The following is a 9,128-nucleotide window of genomic DNA, read 5'->3' as shown; positions in this document are numbered from 1 at the left end:
CAGTCTCCGTCACCTGGGAACATTCCGACCCCATCCCCATCCCCCCTCCCGCCCCAGAGGTCCACTCAGACCCCGCTCTCTCCGCCACCTGGGAACCCTCTGACCCCATCCTCCCACCTTCCCCTTCCCCTCCCCCTCCCGCCCCAGAGGTCCACTCAGACACCACGCTCTCGGCCCTCTCGGCAGCAGGGGGCACCAGACTGACCCAGGGCCTCTCGCCCCCTCCGCCTCCGCCTCGCCCTCACCCTCCGGGCGGCTCCTCGTCGCTCCCCGGGCCTGGCTGCGCAGCATCGCCCCGGGCGCCTCCGCCTCCGCCTCCGCCTCAGCCCGAGAAGGCCGCGACCCTAAGTGCGCGTGGCCGCATCGCGTGCGCGCCCCCGAGGCGGGGGGTGGGGGCGGGGGTCACCGAGCGCGAGCGACCGGAGCGGGACCCGGAAACGTGCGCCTCCCACAGCCGCGGCGTCGGCTTTTCTGGCGCGCAGGCGCCGCCTCCCGAGATCACTGCGCAGGCGCCGCGCCCCGCCGCACGACGCTGCGCAGGCGCCGCGCCCCGCCGCACGACGCTGCGCAGGCGCGCCAACGGTCGCCAACGGCCGCCCCGCGCGCCACGAGGCCTCCCTCCTCCCCTGGAGCCGGCGCCGGAGGGGCCGTTGAGCGGAAGGGCGGGAAGGCGTGCGCGCCGTGCGTGCGTGCGTCAGCGTGGACTCACGTGATCTGGCTGCCCGGAACTTTGGGGCGGAACCGGATGTCAAGGAGGAACACGGAGCCATCAGTCCCCTAGATAACTAGCCAATCACGGAGCAGCAGCCGGAAGTGGGGGCGGAGCCGGACCCTGCTCGCCGCGTGACTACGGGCTTGCCTCCCCTGCTGGTAAACTGGGAGTGAAGGGAGGACCGAGACTCCCGGACTTGGGCAGCCCCTGCCTCCGGGGCTTTTTTCCGCGCATTCTCCCGCCCATTTCACAGGCAGTAAACTGAGGCACAGAAGGGGTTAAACACTGCAAGGACGGGTAGCGACCGTCCCCATCGTACAGGTGTAGCCGCTTAGGCCGGCCGATGGTTTCCAACGAAGCCTCTGCCCGTGACGCTGTTGTACGGTCGTTTAAGTCGCGTCTGACGCTTTTGTGAGCCCGTTTGAGGTTTTCCTGGCAAAGATCCTGGAGTGATTTGCCATTGCCTCCTCCGGGGGCTCAGAATTCGGCAAACTGGGCAGAGGGCAGGGCCCTGTGGCCAGGGTGGCGGCCCCTCCCCGCGCACCCAGGGGTATGCAAGGGAGCAGCCTGTGCACTCTCACTCATGTGGTGCAGGGGCCCCCAGGACCTGCTCTGGTGCATTTCACTTCCTTAAGTGTCTCTCCAGTGCACTCTAATCTGGTTTGCGCTGCCCTGGCCCAGCTCTCCTAAGGGACTCTGAGATGTCTCAGTGTGGCCACTTTTACGGCCAGGAGCAGAGCGTCTTACTACCGCTGATGGGATTCTCTCATTTATAAAAAACCCAACATGTGATGGATAATAGCGCTGTCCTCTGATTGTTCTACTTCATTTACCATCAATCCACATCCAAGGCCTAGTTCTCTGAGCTGAGTCCCTGCCCCAAGAAGATTTCAGGTGACATTTACAGAATCCTGAACAATAATGATGATAGCTAACGTTTCTTTTTGGTTTTAATTTTATTTATTTGTTTTTAGTTTTCAGCATAAGATTTTGAGCTCTAAATTTTCTCCCTCCTTCCCCTCTCCCTCCCCAAGATGGCGTGCAATCTGATACAGGGCATACCTGTACAATCATATTAAACATTTCCGCATTAGGCGTGTTGTAAAGAGAATTACAACCCAAGGGAAAAACCACAAGAAAGAAGAAACAAAACAAAACTTAAAAAAAGGGGGGGGGGAACGTATAGTATGCATCAATCTGCATTCAGACCCTGGATGTGGATAGCATTTTCATCGTGAGTTTTTGGGAATTGTCTTGGAGAAGAGCTAAGTCTATCATAGGTGGTCATTGCACAACGTGGCTGTTGCTGTGTACAACGTTCTGGTGCTGCTCACTCCACTCAGCATCAGTCCGTACAAGCCTTCCCAGGTTTTTCTGAAGTCCGCCTGGTCATCATTTCTTATGGAACAATTGTATTCCACTACATTCATATGCCACAACTTGCTCAGCCATCCCCCAGTGGATGGGCATCCCCTCAATTTCCAGTTCTTGGCCACCACAGACAGAGCTGCTATGAATATTTTTGGACATGTGGGTCCTTTCCCCATTTATACGATCTCTCTAGGCTACAGCCCCAGAAATGCTATTGGATAGCTAATATTTCTGTAGCACTTATTAGGTGCCACACACTGGGCTCAGAGCATTACAAATACCTCATTTGATCCTTTCAACAACTGTTCGAGATAGGTGCAGTTATTATCCCCATTTTGCAGATGAGGGAACTGAGGCCAGCAGACTAATCCAAGGTCATGCAGCTAGTAATCCTCTGAGGTGGGATTTGAACTCAGGTCTTCTCCTAGACCCACTCCTCTCTCCAGGAATTAATGCAATTCTTCCTTCCACAGAATCCAAAACGAACATCGAGCAGGTTGAGGGTGCCTTCCACTGGGTGGACTTGGTCTGTCCCCTTCAGGGGCAGAAGCAGCATGTGTCCACTAGATGGCCACACTGTCCAGGACACATTGTTCTGCTGCAGCCCGAATGTCCTCTCGGTCCCCTTTCTGCTTCTTTGTTCCCCTCCTACTGCCTTGATCTATTCACCTGACCAGAGGGGTCCTGTACTATCCCACTCCCCTTTCCCCGGGGCTTTTCCAAGCTGTTAGGAAAGGACATGATTATTTCTCCGTCTTTCTAGAGAAACTCAGGATTTGAGGGCGCTCCTTTGGGGAGCCTAATCACATTCATGATGTGATTAGGGGAGGGGCCAGGGGCAAAGCATCTGCTGCCCAACCAGTAATTGTTGCTTTCCTTGGCCCCAGGCCTGTGACTGGAATAGGACACTGGGTCACGAGCCAATGTCCTGCTTTGGCTCTGCCAGGCCTCCCTGGGTGACCTGGGGCTGCGAGCTTCCTGGCCAACATCTCCTGATCACACCGGGTCATTGCTGCCTGGTCTTTTCTCTCTGGGCCTCCATGGGCCGCGAGCTCCCTGGCCAGCATCTCCTGGTCATTGCTGCCTGGTCGTTGCTGCCTGGTCCCTTCTCTCCGGGCCTCCCTGGGTGACCTGGGGCCGCGAGCTCCCTGGCCAACATCTCCTGATCATTGCGGCCTGGTCGTTGCTGCCTGGTCTCTTCTCTCCAGCGTCCCTAACTGGCTCTAGAGCTTTGATTCCTGCCCCTGTCAAGTGAAGGATGGTCTAGAAGTCTGGGCCTGGTCTCAGCAGGGGCAGGAGGACGAGGAGAGGAGAGCCTGGGACAGAGCCCCCTTTCCTCCCTTTAAAAGACATATTTGCCTTCGCTGGAGAGGAAGGAGTGTCCCATGGGAGGAGCAGGAATAGGGAGGCATGGGAGAGGGAGAGGCTTGGGACTGTGAGGTGGGGGTGACCGTCGTCATCGTTGCAGGGCTCAGGCGCTGGAGGAACACAGAGCCTCCAGCAGGGCCAGCATGGGCCCTTGAGCCCTCAGCCCTGAGACGGCAGACAGCCCCTTCCCCAGCCAGTGACTGTGGAGTCAAGGCCTGCACCGGAAGGTTTCCTGGACTCAGGCTCCTGAATTTGGAGTTCACTGGGATGGCCTTGGAATGGAAGCCTCTGGTGACCCCTTCATTAACACAGAGAGTCAGCAAGCATTCATTTACGGAGCACCTTCTGTGTGCCCTGGAGCTGGGATGTGATCCTGGAAACCCCAACGTCTGTGGCACCCTGAAGCGTCTTCAAAGGACAAACACCAGCAAATCTGGCCTCCAGCCCAGATGCTGAGAAACACGGCCGCTTCCTGCTCTGTCTACACTGAGTGTCAAAGGAGTGGAAACCTCCACACCTTTAAAACCACGTGCGCCTTGGTCAGGTGCCGCTCTGTCCACGCCCTGGGCCACTTTCTGTGTGGGGAAAGAGGACACGGTCCCACGGGGAGGGAGTAGGGAGCCCCTCCCCAGGCTGCATTCTTGTGGCTATGTGATCAAGCACTGGGAAGTGGGAGGCGGAGGAGCAGTGCCTCTGGACAGCCGGGGACTCACAGGCATCGGGCCTAGTGCCAGATACCTGGAGGTCCTGCTCCAAGGCCCGAGCCTTCATTGACTGGTATGCCCTTCAAACAAGAGGATTCTGGGTCAGGTCAGGAGGAGTCATCTTAGATGAAATAGAAAATCCGCCCCTGCAAACCCCTCCAGCTTCCCCATGCTGGCTGGTGTTTGCTGTGTCTCTGTCCTGGAGCTGCCCAGGGCCTTCCCTCAAAACACTAGAGACCCCTGTGAATCTCCCCTTCTCCACTTCCCCTCCCCACCTCCAACTCCCTTCCAAACTAGCCTCCCAAAGCCCGAGTGGTGGCCCCTCTGCCAGGCCACTGGGCTTACTATTTCACTCCCTGCTTGTTCCAGGCAGCCGATGTGTGCTCTCTCTCTCCTGCCTCTGGCTTCACTAGGCCTTCATTCCAAGGAATGAACGATCCCTCCCTCTGTACCTGCTGAAAGTCCCTTCCCATTTCTGAAATCTTCCTTATCATTGCTATGATTCCTGCTCCAACAAACAGAGAAAGACCTGACCCGAGCCTTGTAGGAAGGCTTCCCCAGTCGGGGCTGCTGGGGAGTATTTAATAACTGGTTCTTTGCCCAAAAAACTATTTCCCCACACTTTTCAATTTAATCTGCATCATCAATAGTTCTCTCCATTGTGTTCTTGAGCCTATAGAATGAGCAAAACGGTAAATCAAGCCCTGAGTTGTGACATTTGCTATTTGCTGATTTCTAAGGTTGTAAATGCTCCCACTGAACATTTAACAACCAGCTCTCTTGGAGCCCCCTGGAGCTGACTCCAGCACCCCTGATGCCCCTCCTGGGCCCAGAAAGGGACTCGTCCATTGGCTTTCTACCGATCTGGCTGCTTTCCTGATGAGATCAATCAGTCAGTCCTTCAGCAGGTGTTCATTAAAGTAGCTCCAACATGCCAGATGCTGGTGATAGAAAGACCAGAGGGATGTTGAGGCCCTGCCCATGGTCTGCTTCCAGGACACACCAGAGTCTCTCGCCATTAGAACAGTGGGGTTTGTCTTCTTGATAAGCAAGATGCCTTTGGAACCCTGGTTCTGGGGCTGAGCTGAACAGAGCGCATTCCATCCCATAAGGGGGATGACCCTGACCGCAGCCCAGTAGGGCTGAGGTCAGCAAGGAGGGCATCCCAAACACTTGACACTTGCTAGCTGTGTGACCCTGGGCAAGTCACTTAACCCCAACTGCCTGAAAAAAAAAGGAAGGGGCTTCAGCAGTGTCGAGTCCACGCTGGACGCCCAAAAGAATGCAGTCACACAGACCTGACAGCCTCCTCCTCTCAGAGACCTCCCGGGACGGACAGAGAGCTCCCCCACTGCCCCTGGGTGTCCTTCTGCCTGCCTTGGCACAGTTCTGCTGGGTGGACGATTTTCATTTGTACCAAGGGAGGGGATCCCAGTGGTTCAGGGCAGATGGGATGAGGAAGAGGCTGTGAAGGTTTGCTTTATGGACCGACCACACTCAGTTATTGACCGGTGATTGATGGAGGGGAGTGTCCAGGGGAGTGCCCCAGGGATCGACCGTGGCCTGCTCAGCGTTTGTTTTGTTACCCCATGATGAAGACGCAAGATGTTACCCCAAGATTGGGCTTCCTGAAGACGCACCAACGCCGGGAGGGAGAGCTAGCTCTTTAAATAGCCAATGTCCTGATAGGGCGACGAGCTGAACTGAGTAAGATGTGCTGGAGCAGGGGCATACACAACTTTACTAGCATAGGATGGTGCTTGTGGGGAAAAGATCTGGGAATTCTGGGAGGCGATAAAGTCAGATCAAGTCCGTCTTGGTCAACTGTGCGTAGCCAAGACCTTGAATGTACTTTTCAGGGTAATTAAGAGAAGCATCCAAGAGGCAGATGGCCCTCCCTGTTCATCATAGCTCTGAGCATAACCAGAGGGGGCAGCCAGGGAGGTGAGAGAGGAGAAGATGGCAGTGGGTGAGAGATGACAGCTGTGCACGTGTGTTTGAGGGGCTGTCTTGCGGGGGGGGCGCTTGTGCGGCGTGGCCCCACGGGGTGAATGTGGGAAGGAGGGCTGGGGCTCCTGTCAGGAAGAATGCCAGTGACCAGTCGGTCAGTAGCCATCAGATCCTTGGGGATGAACAGGGAGAGCGTTCTAAAAATGCAGTGGAAACCCCAGAAGGGTGGACTCCTGCTCCCTGGAGGGGGATTCTTTTTCTTCAGACATCCTTTCCCGGTATCCCTTTTCCCTTTTCTTATCGAACAGGACGCTCTGAACCTCTTCCATTCCAGGCTCTTAGCCATTTGATTACAGTTAAGTCACTGTCCCTCTCCAGGCCTCAGTTTCACCATCTGTAAAATGGGAGGATTAGGCCAGCTGGTCTTGAAGGCTTTTGCCAGCTCTAAATCCTATCATCCTCTGACACACCTGAAGACTTTTATTATGATGGCTTTACATTCTGCCTTGTACTAGAAGGATTTGTGCCCTTGATTCATGCCTGCTACTGATAATAATGTTAGCTAGCATTTACACAGTGTTAAGGTTTGCAAAGCATTTTACAAATATTGTCTCCTTTTTTCCTTACAACAGCCCTGGAAGGGAGGTGCTATTATGATCCCCATTTTATAGAGGGGGAAACTGAGGGAAGCAGAAGTTAAGTGACTTACCTAGGGCTGCACAGCTATTAAGTGTCTGAGGCTGGATTTGAATTCAGGGCTCCCTGACTCCAGGCCCAGCACCCTGGGCCTCTTTGTGTTTCGTCTTCCTTCCTTAGAACGCTATGTCTTTGAGGTCAGGGATTGTCCTGCTTGCTTGTACGTGTATCTCCAGTGCCTGGCACTGTACCTGCCCAGAGGAAGCCCTTAGTAAATACTGTGGCATGCATCCATCCTCATCTGGGCACTCATGCTAGACAGTGACCTGCCCCAGAAGTGGGGTGGATGTGCCGGGGCAAGAACTTGCTTGCTGATATCCTCATGCTACCATGTGGTGCAAGCCCGTTGTTAACACCCCCAATCTGCCCATGATGCAATCCAGGGCCATCTCATAGCCGGCCCGCTATCTACTAAGGGTAGGCATAGGTGCCAAAGCCCTGGCACATACCAAAGGAATGTTGTGGGGCAGTAAGAAGGGGCACGTAGGAGGAATTCTGGGGAAAGGGGAAATACTGGTGTGACCTGAGGAAGAATGACCAATCAGGAGAGCCATAATCCGTCCAGCGACTGAGGCGGCTAGAGAAGTCCCCCAGAGGAGGCTGAGCCCTGAGCAGGGACAGAGCTGAGGGAACCAGCAACCATCCCACGTGCTCCTCACTCGCAGCAGAGAGAGAGAGGAGGGGGACCCCTGGAAGGAGATAGCGTATACGTCATCAGAGGAGCTTTCTGCAGCCCGTGTTTTCTGCTGAATCACTTTTCTTTGTCACAAAGGAGAGTTCGACTTTGCGGAGGTGGGTGGGAAACAGGATGGGAAGACCAAAAAAGCCTTCAGAAAACATCTTTTTTTGAGAATTTAAAGCCAGTCAGTGGCCGTGGAGATGTGGTCTGCTGCTGTCTAAAACTGGCTAAAGCAGAGCCGGCTGGCTGCGTCCTCACGCCTCCACCCAGGATGCAGTCTGCTGTCCCTCTCCTGGCTGCCTGACTGAGGCATCCAGGCCCCTTTGGGTGCTCGGTGTCAGCCACCACAGTGCGCGTTCTGGATGTCTTTCCACCAAGCCAGGAAGGGTTTTAACCACTCACAGTTCCAAGGATTTGAACACAGAGACTCGTCCCCAGGAGGTGGGCTGTGACAGGGGATGAGCTTTTTTGGTGGCGGCAACCCTTGAAATGGATAAAAATACCAGGCAGCCAGGAGGCCAGGTGGCCCCTTTTGCTGCCGCGGCAGCAGAGGCGGAGTGGCGGAAAAGGGAGCCGACTCGGGCTGAGAACCACACGCTCCTAAGCCACCTCCAAACATGCATTTTACTGTTGGTATTCTAAATATACAATCTTTGGCCAGTGGCCAAGTGGCATTACTGGAAGAAAGAAACACCATCCACGTTGACATTTTCTCCATCTAAATTAAGTCAGAAGACAGAAAATGTGACTACACATACAAAGAGTCTGCAGATCCTTGGAGATGGGACCGAAGGAATTGTTTTCTTCTGGTAGCCCAGGACAATAAGGAGCATCCCCTCATGGGACGCACTTGGGCAGCCTCAGAAGTCAGAGCTTCCTGGGATCACCCTTTTCTGGGCTTGTCAAAGGGCTTATTGTTGACGTCCTTGCTGAGCCGTGGCCCCCCCAAACTGAACCACATCCTCTAGATAGATGTGGCTCTAACCAGGGCAGGAAACAGTGGGACATGCATATTGAGCTTGTGGTCCACTCAAACCCCCAGGTCTTTTTTCACATGAACTACTGATTAGACATGCCTGCATCTTCCGTACATCTATTGCCAGTGCGATGATAAATCTGGCTACTCGGCCAAAGGATAGCAAACACCTGCTTTCTCTAACTGACGTCTTGGTCAGAGACCAAGAGCCACTCCCCTCCACACAGATAGCGGGATGAGGATAGAGTTCCCTGCCTTCTCACACCCACCCAAGGCGCAGTGATCTCTCCTACACAGCATTCATAGCACTTGGTGGTGGTGGGGGGGTCTATTCATTAGCACCCAGTCAGAGCCTTGTAACTTGTCACATTCACCACCACACCGGCCACAGGTGTCCAGAAGGGTGGATGCAGTCCATTCCTGAGCCCAATTTGTTTCTGTTAAATCGGTGATATTCTATTTCCCAAATAATGCTAGGAACAGTGTGCGTTTCTCTGGTGGTGTTTTTGTGTCAGGCATTGCGCTAAGCCCCGTGGCAACAAAGGAAGGAGAAGATGGTCTCTTCTTTGTAGGAGCCCGCAGTCACGTTGTGTCTGGCAAAGGGCCAGGGCAGGTCTTCCCTGTCCTCTTTGTCCTGCTCTGGACCCTTCACGGGAGAGGGGGGCTGGGAGA

General features: G+C 54.8%; 1 protein-coding gene across 3 annotated transcripts in view; it reads right to left on the bottom strand.

Annotated features, from left to right (window-relative positions):
* NUP50 (nucleoporin 50) overlaps positions 1 to 315 on the bottom strand; it is an 8,334-nt gene extending 8,019 nt beyond the window's left edge. The window contains exon 1 of one of the 3 annotated variants that reach the window (XM_027854346.1): positions 246 to 315. The gene's annotated coding sequence lies outside the window, so the exon portion shown is untranslated. Of the gene's footprint in view, positions 1 to 205 lie in introns of all 3 variants that reach the window. The other 2 variants (XM_027854345.1, XM_027854344.1) reach the window with 2 other exon arrangements.
* Between the last annotated feature and the right edge of the window lie 8,813 nt (positions 316 to 9,128).

The sequence above is a fragment of the Vombatus ursinus genome, unplaced genomic scaffold, assembly GCF_900497805.2.
Source record: "Vombatus ursinus unplaced genomic scaffold, bare-nosed wombat genome assembly UNPS02010394.1, whole genome shotgun sequence".
Taxonomy (NCBI): Eukaryota; Metazoa; Chordata; class Mammalia; order Diprotodontia; family Vombatidae; genus Vombatus; species Vombatus ursinus.
Note: the sequence above shows the minus strand (reverse complement) of the source record. Positions and strands in the feature narration are given on the sequence as shown.